The following is an 11,897-nucleotide window of genomic DNA, read 5'->3' as shown; positions in this document are numbered from 1 at the left end:
CAACACAGAGAAGCATTGAAAGATCTATTGTTGATGTAAAATCAACATAAAAGAACTTAACATTATTTTGATAAATAGAAAATCAAGCATCATTTGGCTATACCAAACAAAACAAGTAGAGTGAAGTGAATTGGTAAAGTTCTTTCACCAAAGTCTCATTGCTCTAACATGTTCTCAACCATATTCATACATCATGTACTAATATATCATACAACACAATGAGGCACAAAAATATTGGTAGGAAAATTTGCACTACACATCATACAAACACTTTAATCAAACTCGTAGTCTGCAAATAGCTCCTCTCCTTCACATATATCATCTATAGTTTCAACACATATGTACCCATACTCTACAATTTCTATTTTTTCCTTGGAGATAGACTAAGGTGGTATATCTGGAGAAAATGCAAAACAAACATTTGCCTTTGCATTTGTATTTCTACTACTATTAAACCCTGCCACATTGCCACAATGAACATCACCAACAATATAAACCATATCTCTCATGGAGATGCCAGGATCCTCTTGCATTGAGTACTTCTTTAAGCATGGTTGGACTGTACACAACTTTTTCCAATCTGTGTATGAGTACTTTTCTCCTCCATAATGAAGAATAGTAGTCGCTCTCTTGATGGAATCATGCACAAATAAGCCTAGTCTAGCACTTGTAATAGTTGAATCATGTACCTTAAAAGCACACTTTTGATTCGAAACACATCATCTATTGGAATGGGAAATTTTGGTATTCCAAGTGGGTCAAGTTCTGGGATGTATCTACTCAAGCATGACTTGAAGGTGTATCTATCTACATGACAAAAAATAACTTAGTCAAATTATGTCCAAATATCAAACAAACTAAGTATGAAATTATAAGGTTTGAAAAATAAGATAAATAAAAACTTGAGACTTGTACCTTCAAGGAAAACCATATGCATTTTGTAGCCGCTTTAGATAGGCCTTAGCATTGTGTGGCTTGATATAGCGACCTTTGTACCCTAGTTCTATAGCCACATGAGTGGCTTGCATACCACTCATGCTTGAGATTGGTGGAGCATCTTGTAGAATTCTTTTTTGTGATGCAATAAGTTTAGGAAGCTCATAGCCACTACCATGAGTTGGCCTAATGGATGCATCTTGCAAATGTTTCTTATCACTTGAATCCCTTTGTCTCAATTGGACTGTAATAGAAAGCTTTTTTGTTTTGTATTTTGTTCTTGACCACAAAGTATTTTTCTCATGCCATTCATCAATAACTACTTGGAAAACATTGAAATCATCATGGCCCTCCACCAAAGGTAATTGACCATATCGATTACTCTCAATCATGCTACGCAAATCATTTAGTTCATTGAGTTGTTGTAAGTAAGGCAACAACTCTCTCAATAGAACATTATCATCTCTGTCTTGTATGTTGAAAGTTGGAGGAAAAATGCAATTTGATGGAGGACTAATGCAAGCCTTGTATGAAGAGTCATCGATAAGTATTGTCCTTCTAGCATCACATTCAAACACCATTGAGATTCTTGTTAAGGGTTTGAACATTGCTTCAACACCAACTTTGTCAGGCCTATTTATCCTCCTCTTGCTATAAGTGTAACATGTTTTTTGAGCCCATATGGCAAAGAAAGGGAGACTCTTGTTTGCATATGTTTCAATATTTTCTACCATCTCAAGGACATTATGCTCCATTGCTATTGATCAAATAACATTATTGAAACTTTCGAGCAAAATGCTTAGAAACTCAATGCAACCAGGTTGAATAACCATATAACTATTGTTGCAAACTTGATAGAATGGTGTATTTGTGATTTGAATAAGCGACGACTCAATAGCAATCCATTCAAGTCCAATATAATAGTCATCCTTGGCTTTTCCACAGATAGTGGATTTGGATGCCAATTTGGATTGACCTCAAAGTTGCTACTCGATGGGATTGCTTGGTGCTATAGCGTATATTTTTTGTGCTGCAATGCTTGTTGCCTCCATTACACCCATATGTGCATCCTTTTTGAATTTTGTGGCATTATTTCTTTTGGAAACATATCACTATTGAGGATGATTGTAGTCCTCCTCCCTAATATTTGTGGTATGTTTTCTTCTACATTTGTTGTCTGCATCTCCTTCCATGCATCATTGAGTCCTATGACGTGAAATTGCAAAAACATTTTGTCAAGTAAACTTTCTTGAAAAAAATTACAATGAGAGCTATTTTCACATGGTCTTTATGAAAGAGTGAGAATGGACATGGTGCCATGCTCTCCCAATTGTTTCAAGAACTCTCTATGATCACTAGTCTTAGCATTACTCCATTTCCTCCTACATGGGATTATAGAGAATTTGCATTGTACCATTCACTAATGGAGGAATATCATGACCAAATGATGTAATGGCATTACTTAGAAGCAAGTGGTGTTGTTAAATTGGTTGGTGCTTTTGAGCTAAATTCCTAGCTCAACTCATGAGATTCTTGACAATGCCCATGTTTCCATCCTACAAAACCTCATAATAATGAGAATGGCACTTGTGCCATTCTAGAGTGCATCCTCTCAAGAATTGCAGTATTATTGTTTTCTATATCTGTAGATTAAAACATGCCCACAAATTACAAAAAAAAAAGTCATAAATTGAAAAGTAAAAAGAATTCGCTTCAAGCTCACATGTAGAATGGTACCACTGCCACTCTCACGTCTTCTTAAAGAATTAAACACAAACAAAGACTTTTGAATCTCATGATGAGAATGAGACTAGTGCTAGCCTATCAACCTCATTTCAAGAATTGTAGTATTTATGTTATGTTTACCTATAAAGTAAAACATAATCACAATCTTTTCAAAAAACTCATAAATTGAAAACAAAGCTTTAGGCTCACATGAGAATGGCACTACTGCCATTCTCAAGTCCTAATGAAATATTGAAATGCAAACAAAGATATATGAAGTAGTTAGACATTCAAAGGATACATATTAAATCTTTCTAATACACCACAACAAACAAAATTAAAGTAAGGATAATTTAAAAAGTGATTAAAACCATAATTTGGAGGTTTGATTGTATCATTATAAAAAAACTTCATTTTAGCTAGAGAACCAAAAGACTAAAATTAAGAAAGTAAGATGGAAATGTTGAAAGTACTGTTACTGATGTTTTAGTTACAATGGAAAAACTAAGCAATGACTAGCTATTCTAGATCATCAAGTGAATTTATATGAGGAACTTGTGCTTGTGGTATAGGAGGCAAGGGACCAATTGGCTCACTTCATTTGGATTAGCTATTGGCGCCGGTAGTAATCCAATAGGTGCATTGGCTCCTTTCTCAATGCCAGCCCAGACTTTGATCACTACATCCTTTGATGCAATATGTACACACTTTGACTCGACTTCTATAGCTTCTTGATTTGTTGTTACCAATGTAACCACCTTTCTTAGTTGTCTTATTGCATGCATAGAGACAATTACTTCGGTGAATAGATCAATAACATATTGATCCTCCCTACAAAAGTAGTTGATCAATAACATATTGATCCTCCCTACAAAAGTAGTTGATGCATTTATTGATGATAGTGTCTTTGATTTTGTCAATTGCATTCCCCCCTTCTCTGCTCTCAGGATCAATAAATTGAGTTGCATTTTGAAATATATTGTGAGGCTTTGACATTTCCAACAAGTTCTCTTATCCATCAAAGGCTCCCTTTATGCTCAAGAATGTAAGGACACTGAATGTCTCTGTAGGGGACAATTCATCTAGATGCTCTTTGATCACCTTGTATGGACCTGATGACCACATTGGGAGAAATTTCTTATCCAATTGATGGTCGAGTCTATTGTCAAAGCACAACACCAAATCACCTTCATTGAACTGTCGTTCCCACCCTTTGTGGATCTTTGCATCCAGTCGGGCCTTTTGTCTATTCTACTTGATCTCTACAAGATGTAGAGATTGTCGGCATGTCTCTTCTAGTCTTTCCAACTGCGTCAATCAAGCTTCCATCTTTTCATTTGCAGACAATTGTTGCTCTGAAGCGATCCTCAGGGCAGGCAACTCGATCTCCAGAGGTAGCATAGCTTTAGTTCCGTATACGAGCTCAAAATGTGTATGACCAGTTGCCGTCTTATGGGTGATGTTGTATGCCCATACTGCTTCGGTCACTTTTTAATCCCACTGTGTGCGATGACCTGCAACCGTCTTTCCAATGGATTTTCATAAGATGCCATTAGTGTGTTCTACTTGACCATTTGAAGCCGGGTAGTAGATACTAGAGGTACGATGGTTGATGCCCATATGATCCTTTTTAGTAGCTTCACTACATCACTCATGAACTGTCCTCCATGGTCAGAGATGATCTCCATAGGAGTGCCAAACCTTGTGCAAATGCATCGAAAATGAAATCAGCAACTGCTATTAGAAGAGGAGAAGCTTCTGCCCCCTTAGTGACATATTGAGTAGCCACAAAGATGTACTTCTCTCGAGTCGTAATAGGTAGAGGCCCTACAAAATTAATCACCCATTTCTAGAAACGATGAATGGAGATTACAGGGGATGGTGTTGTCCAGGATGCAAATCCTTCCTACCAAAGAACTGGCAGAACTCACATGCTTTACAATGTAATGTGACATCCTTGAACAAAGTTGGCCAATAATAGCTAGCATGCAAAATCTTCTTGGTAGTGTAATCAGCCGCATAATGACCACCACAAAAAATCCATCGTGGTATTGCTTCACAACCTTAGATTCTTCTTCAGCATCTATAGCTCGCCGAAGCACTCCATCAACTCCTTGGTGATACAAACCTCCATCAAAGATGGTGTAGCGTCTGCTATCCCTTCGGATCTTCTTACGCTAGTACATCCAAGAGGAAAAGAAAAGGTACACAAAAAGTTGTAAATACCTCCATACCATGGATCATCGATGGAGATGGCAGATAGAAGGTTTACTTCAAGATTTTCTCCCAAATCAATGAGAGCATTTTTCAAATTGCAGCAACCTCACTTCACAATCTTGAAAGAAAAATCATACTCTTGGAGTATGGCCAACCATTTAGCAAGTCTACCCAAGGGATGAGAAGACTGCAAAACTTGCTTAGCTAAACCATTGTTTGAAATGATTACAAAATGCCGACCAATGAGATAATGCTTAAACTTTTCAACCCAAAAGATCAATGAAAGTGCATGTTTCTCTGATTCTGAATAGAGTTGCTCTGTGTCAAGCATCTGAGGAGAGGCATAGCATATTGGATACATGAACGGATCTTCTCTGTGTTGAAGAAGAATGCCAGGCAATGTGTGTGTACCAAATCCAGGGTTGATGTAGAATCCTTTGACCACTGTGGATCGCGGAGAATGGGTTCTGAAGCTAAAGTATCTTTCACTTGTGTGAACCCACGGTCACACTCTTCATTCCAACAGAATTCAATGTTGTCTTTTAACAACAAGTAATAGGTTGAGTCATAGTAGCATACCCATCCATAAAGCATCGATAATACCCAGCTAGGTTGACAAAGGAGCGAACCTGGCGCGGAGGTAGCTTGAGAATGGCATCTGCTTTTTCAGGATCAGGGCGTATACCATCTACACAAACAATATGCCCAAGAAGTCGTCCATGTGTGGCCCCAATTGTACACTTCTTTGGGTTGACGCTGCCCTTGGCCTCATCAATTTAATAAAAACTCCTAATAAGTATGGGGAAAATACCATTCTGCATGAAACGTTGAAAAGTGGCAGGAGCGTTATTCAACCCAAACAACATCACCTTGAAAGCAATGTACACCACGGTGTAGTGAAAGTGGTTTTGATGACATCTTCCTCTGCAATACGTCTTTGATAGAAGCCTGAGTAACCATCACAAAAGGTATACATCTCATGCCTACTTACTTTTTCCAAATTGATGTCTTGGAAAGGTAATGGGTAATAAACCCTCTTGGTTGTTGCATTCAACTTCTTATAGTCAATGCAAATCCTCCACTTACCATTTCTTTTTCGAGTGACAACGATCGGTGACACCCATTCGGTGTTGTGAACAGGTACGATGAACGTAGCATCCACCAACTTTGTGATTTCTAGTCTCAAGGCATCTGTTTGTATTGGTTCCAAGCACCTGTAGCATTGTACCACGGGCTTGGCATCTGGTTTGAGCTCTATCTGGTGCTCAACGGCTATCACACATCTCAAATCATGATAGCTTGTAGCAAAGAGATTTGGGAAATCTTTGAACATTTCGAGGAACTCATCTTTTTCCTCAGAACTTAGGTCATTAGAAAGCATAGATTGGAGTTGTTGGGAAGTAGCAGTTACCATTTCTTCAGGGGGTTGGTAGCGTCCAAAACATATACCTCCTCATCAGTGAAGTCCTCCCCCCTATCTGTCTCTAGTTGATTTAGATGAGGGTGAGGGTGAAATAGAGGACATAGAAGAGGAACTTTCTTCTTCCACAGAAGGATCATCTCTTGGTTGTACTGGGATCTTCTCTTTAGACAACCCGAAGGACATGTGTCCCATCTTCCAATAGCTAAGAGCATCACTTCGCCACAACCATGGACTCCCAAGTATCGCTGGATTGTTCTTCCCAGTATCCTCAATGTCGACCACATAGAAGTTCATCGTGGTAGTAACACCATTAACTATGATGGGTAGGTCCTCAAAAACACCATGTGTGTGCAACCTTCATCCATCTGCTACTTTGATTCGGGTCGATGACTTCCTAGTGCACTTGAGGTTGAGTGCATTCATAATCCTAGGTACCATTACATTGCACATGCAGCACCACCATCCACACATACATTCTTTACCCCATCAATTATCTACTATAATCATATCAACCGTATGAGGGTAGCGGTCGATATCTTCGGAGATGGCAAAAATATCACGTACCTCTCCACTTCTCTCAGACTTCCATGTGGATATGCTTTATTGTAATTCTCTTCCGACTCATGGACTAAGTGCGACAAGTTGGGGTAAAGTGATATTCATGGTGCGATGTGCAAGATCATCTACTATCGATTAGTCTTCTTATCCTTCTCCAAGAGGGAAGTGAGAAGGTTTCCACTTACTTCTTTACGTCTTCAGCACCTTAGGGCTGGAAGAACTTTTGGCCATCTCCACTTCTTTGTCTATGGGCATATCAAAAATCGTCACCCTTTTCTTTGGACGACTAGGTTTAGGACTTGGAGCTTCCTCATCACGTGCCCTTTTACCAAGGTCCAACACCTCTATATCTGAATCTTCAGAGTCTGATTCGCCAAGTAGATTCAATCGTGGACCGTTTGGGCATTCATTTTTATAATGCCTTTTCTGATTACATCCATGGCAAACCACATTGGCACGATCTCGAGGAGGTCGATTGTTTGGCACAATTCTTCATGTTTACCATATCTAATTATCGATCATTGAGAGCTTTAACAATCCCATTAATAGCTGGGTCCTCGGATGCATAATGGGGCGGGATGGAAAGTCTTGGAGCTTTGGGACGAGGTTGGGGAAAAGGAGCTTGGGGAAAACAGGATTGGAGTTGGGTTGCATTGCAGGTGGAGGAAAACCTTGATGGGGCAGTTGGGAATACGGAGGGGATGGATGGTGAGGAGGTCTAGTTGATGAAGAAGGATAAGGATGAGAGGATGGATGAGGGAAGGGTGGCATGAAGCTCTTCTTGGAAGCAGGGTTAGAAAGCACCTTATCAACCTTTTGAGCAATATCTTGTGCTTGTGCCATAGTAGTAGGCTCCTCATACTTGAGCTTCAATCGAAACTCATCCGACACTCCATTTGTCAAGCAACTCAGCAAATAAGTGGCCATTCTTGCTTGGAACACTTTGTTATCCGGTTGCATGGCACTTAGACGATTAAGTAGCTCAGTCGCACGGTCCACATACTATCACGCTGACTCTCCCTCCAACTGTCCTAGGTTTTCCATCAACTGATGAACATTCTCGCATTCCACCTCTGTCCAGAAATGCTCCACCATTACTACAAATAGCCTTGGCCAACTTTGTCGTGTAGCCTCCGATTGCTTCTCATACCAAACTTGGGCGAAGCCTAGATCACAAACCAACGATCTTCAATCAAGAAATTCAAAGAGACACATTTGCATTTAAATGCCACCAAGTACTCTTTCAGGTTCTCATCCATCCTCCCACAAAATACAAGGATGTCTGCCCATCAAAAAGGAAGGAGAAAAAAAGGAGAGAAAAGAGAGGTGAAGTTCTACCGGCAAATAATAGAAAGAGGTAGCTTCAACTGAAAGTTAGGTGAAGATACATCCACAAAACACACATAGGTAGGGTACGGTGTAAGTGGCCTATTGTGATATACTATACGAGAAGAGTTTTCAACAAAGAGTAACTCATAAACCACCTTGAAAGGACCAACCCTTATTGGTTGAGGCAATGTATTCATTCCAGACTAGTCTTCATATGCGAGGATTAGGGGCTCAGGGTTGCATAAGGTTGTTTATTGAAGCAAACAAGAATGCCATTACAAATGTCAACAACTCAAGAGCTTGCACATCACCTTCAGTCTAGCTCTTTGAGCCGCCAGGCTATTACTTCAAGGGGTGTGCAGTTTGGCATTTTTCTTTTGAGCAATGTTTCTGAGGACTTTCTTGATGATCGTCTGAAGTTGGTAGACTCACATCAGATATGCATAACACTTGGTTTTGTAATGGCCACAGCCTCCACACTCTTTATAGATGATTATCCTCATTTGTGGCTTGCGGCTTCGTTGCGGTAGTGCTACCACTCGTTTCATGCGCGATCAATGTACAGGCTTCACGTGCTAAGAAATCAGCAATTTTGAGACTGAGGGATGTGCTAAATCTTTACCTCGCAAATTGTTTGCAAAGTTCTAGAGCTTGTTGATGTCGTGGAACCAAGCCTTCACTTCGTACTTTCCACATTTCACTAACTTGTTCAAACACAAGTTGAGAGTCTCCTCGCACCTCGAGTTGTTGGATGCGATGTTCTTGAGCTTTCTGTAGCCCAAAGATTAGTGCTAAATACTTAGCTTGGTTGTAGGTGCTTGCAAGCGAAGATTTGCTATAACATTATACCTCTCCCCTCGGTGAAGTGATCTTTACACCCACACCAATGGCCTTTGCTAAGGGCTTGTAAGCTTCATCAAATTGCAATATCCAAGATGACATTACACCAAAACCAAAATGCAAACATCCCAGGTTTCACGATAGTCCAGGATAGGAAGAAGGAGAGGATGGGGGAATCTTAAAACCTCTGCGCAAGACATTCGGCCCCAAAGAGACTAACAATGCATTATTGATGATTAATCTTCAATCCAAAAAGAATTACAACATGAAGTTCAAAATGTGGTTGGAAAGGTTGGTTGGGTACAAAGGGATTCCTTGGATGGAACATCACCAACCATATGCGATTCCTAAGAATCGTTGAAGTGAAGTTGAAAAGAAATCATCCAACATAAGCTTGTCCACCACAGGAACTAACAAGCAAATACGCAAGATTTCACTTCAATCTTCAGGGTCATTCCAGCCTTGGCAGAAGGTTACCTATTTGATTACTTTGGAGGCTGCAAGAAGCTCGATGACGGTGCAATGTGTAGATGTGAAGTCAAAGTTCTCCCAATGTATTACGAGCTCACCACCATGAACCATCCAGGGCAAATAGCCCCATCCATCATCTCCACAGGAAAGGTGCTCGATTATAACTTGCTGGAGGTCGATGTGGAGATTCAGGAACAAATCGCGCCAATTGGTTCCATCGACATGCTAGGGCCGAAGTACCAAGTCTTCGAATTCGGTGGCAAGAAGTGACATGAAATTTCACCCTCCTCGTGTTGTGTGCGTTGAAGCAGTGATCTTATGAAGAAAGCACATAAAATGAAGCACTTTTGCTTTTTACATCAAGAGGAAATTCCTCATGGTGGTTAAAAAGTTATGGTTCCAAGGGCTTCATCATATAAGCAATATCCTCCCAATTAAATCACCAACCCCTAGCTAGCCTAGTGGTAATGTAGGCTTTTGACATTTGGGATGTCATGGGTTCAAATCCCACTCCACTTCAAATCCTTCTACTTTTATATATATATGTAGCTATATATATAAAAGAACAGGAGAGGCGAGGAGAAGAGAAGGAGTAGAAGATAGTAGGGTGAAAGGAGTGCAAAAATCGGTTGAAAATTTTTTCCTGCAGCAGCAGCAGATCTACGCGTGCCTTGCCACACAGTCACAGTCGCGCGGTGCAGAAACATTTTTGAATACGCAGGCGAGATTGTAGTCATGCAGTCATGGGAATGCAGTCATTGCCTTGTGCTTCAACTAGCCACACCATCACAAAGATAATCCCACACTTCATAGTCACAGGAGACATTTTTCTCTTTTCAGTGTTGCTAGCCATGGAGATTATGTATCCCAACAACCACACCAAAAAAGTGGATGCGCAACGTTATGGTGGCATTGTTGCAAACATACACATTCGGGATGCCATAATGCATCATGGTGTATGAGGTGCTATCAATTTCAAATTACAATAGATGAGGAAGAGATGGAAGGAAAATGATACAAATGTAAAAATAGGAAGTGACTCAAAGGATATTCATAGCGAAAGGGTAATGGTGTGAAACTATATTCATGGAGAAGGGTGGCTCAAGTACAATGGAAAGGAGTGGATGGAATACAAGTGAAGTAAACTGATGGAGCATTCTATGTGGACGTAGGAAAACTAAGTGAGAGAGAGAGAGCATCAAAGGAGATGGGTATGGACTAAGGGAGTGGAGAGGAGCATGGCTACAAGTGGAATGTTGGGTGTCAAAATGAGGAGTGTGCATGTCCAATACAAAGAAAAGAGCCTTCTTAAATAAGCAAGGTGAGGTTGTAACCCCCCAAATATAATAATGCTACTTTTCTAAGTTTGTCATCTTCCTAGCCCATAGTCGGCCGCACCATGAATTGTAAGCGACAATAGTTGGGCTTCTTTTTCCCTATGCTCCAAACCATATCTTAGATCCTTTGATTTGATCCTCATTATGGGTTGGCACAAAGATCCCTCTCTCCTAATATTTTATGTACCTTGGCCCATGGGTGACTCATGATTCTTGTCCTCCCAAATTATTTATATTATTAGATTATTGACTAGCTTCCCTCCTCGGGGGGTTCACCTTTAAAAAATGTTGCATATCACGTGCGTTCAAGAGGTAATAAAAAAACCCCTCTACTTACATGTCACAGGCTAATAAAATGACCCCTCTTTCTTAAGAAACTTACAACTTTTTTTCAAAATTGGATAAAAAAGCCCCTCCTGTATATGTAAACCTGTAACTTTTTGGAATTTAAATACCCCTCTTAGATGAACTGACGTGCTACACTTACATACTTTTAGGTGAACCCCCCGGGCTTCCCTCTCATTAAATGTGGGTGAGGTGGAGGCATGATCCATTCAAGATGCTCCTCCATCTCATCACATTTATGCACATTATAATGCACACACCTTAACCTATATGCATAATTGAAAAGATGCTTGCCTACATGGAGGGTGGCACATGTAGCTCCTTGCCACCTTAACCATGGGGCCATGGACATGTATTACTCTATAAATCTAATGCCACACATGCATTCACACCTTTACTTATTACATTTAAAAAGTTCATTTTTTTGGTTTTTGACAATACCTGACAACGATGCCGCCTTAACTGTATCTACCACCGCTTGCAAGTTTTGCCCTCTTTTTTGCTCTGCACTCCCTTTCTCATACGTTGTGCAAGTAAGTCGAACAATTCTCTTTCCTGTTCACCCTTCTCCTCTCTTTCTTCTTCGCTTTTAGCAAGTCTTGCCCATTCTCTGGCTGCTTGTCCAATCTCTCCTTATTCTTGCTCACAGGCTCCTGGATCAGTAACAAAGTCTTCAGCTTCTATAAGGTCCTCAACACATCAATTGCAGCTTTCCT

Source organism: Cibotium barometz, chromosome 29 (genome assembly GCF_041138505.1).
Source record: "Cibotium barometz isolate CiBa-2024 chromosome 29, ASM4113850v1, whole genome shotgun sequence".
In the NCBI taxonomy this organism is placed as follows: domain Eukaryota; kingdom Viridiplantae; phylum Streptophyta; class Polypodiopsida; order Cyatheales; family Cibotiaceae; genus Cibotium; species Cibotium barometz.
Note: the sequence above shows the minus strand (reverse complement) of the source record.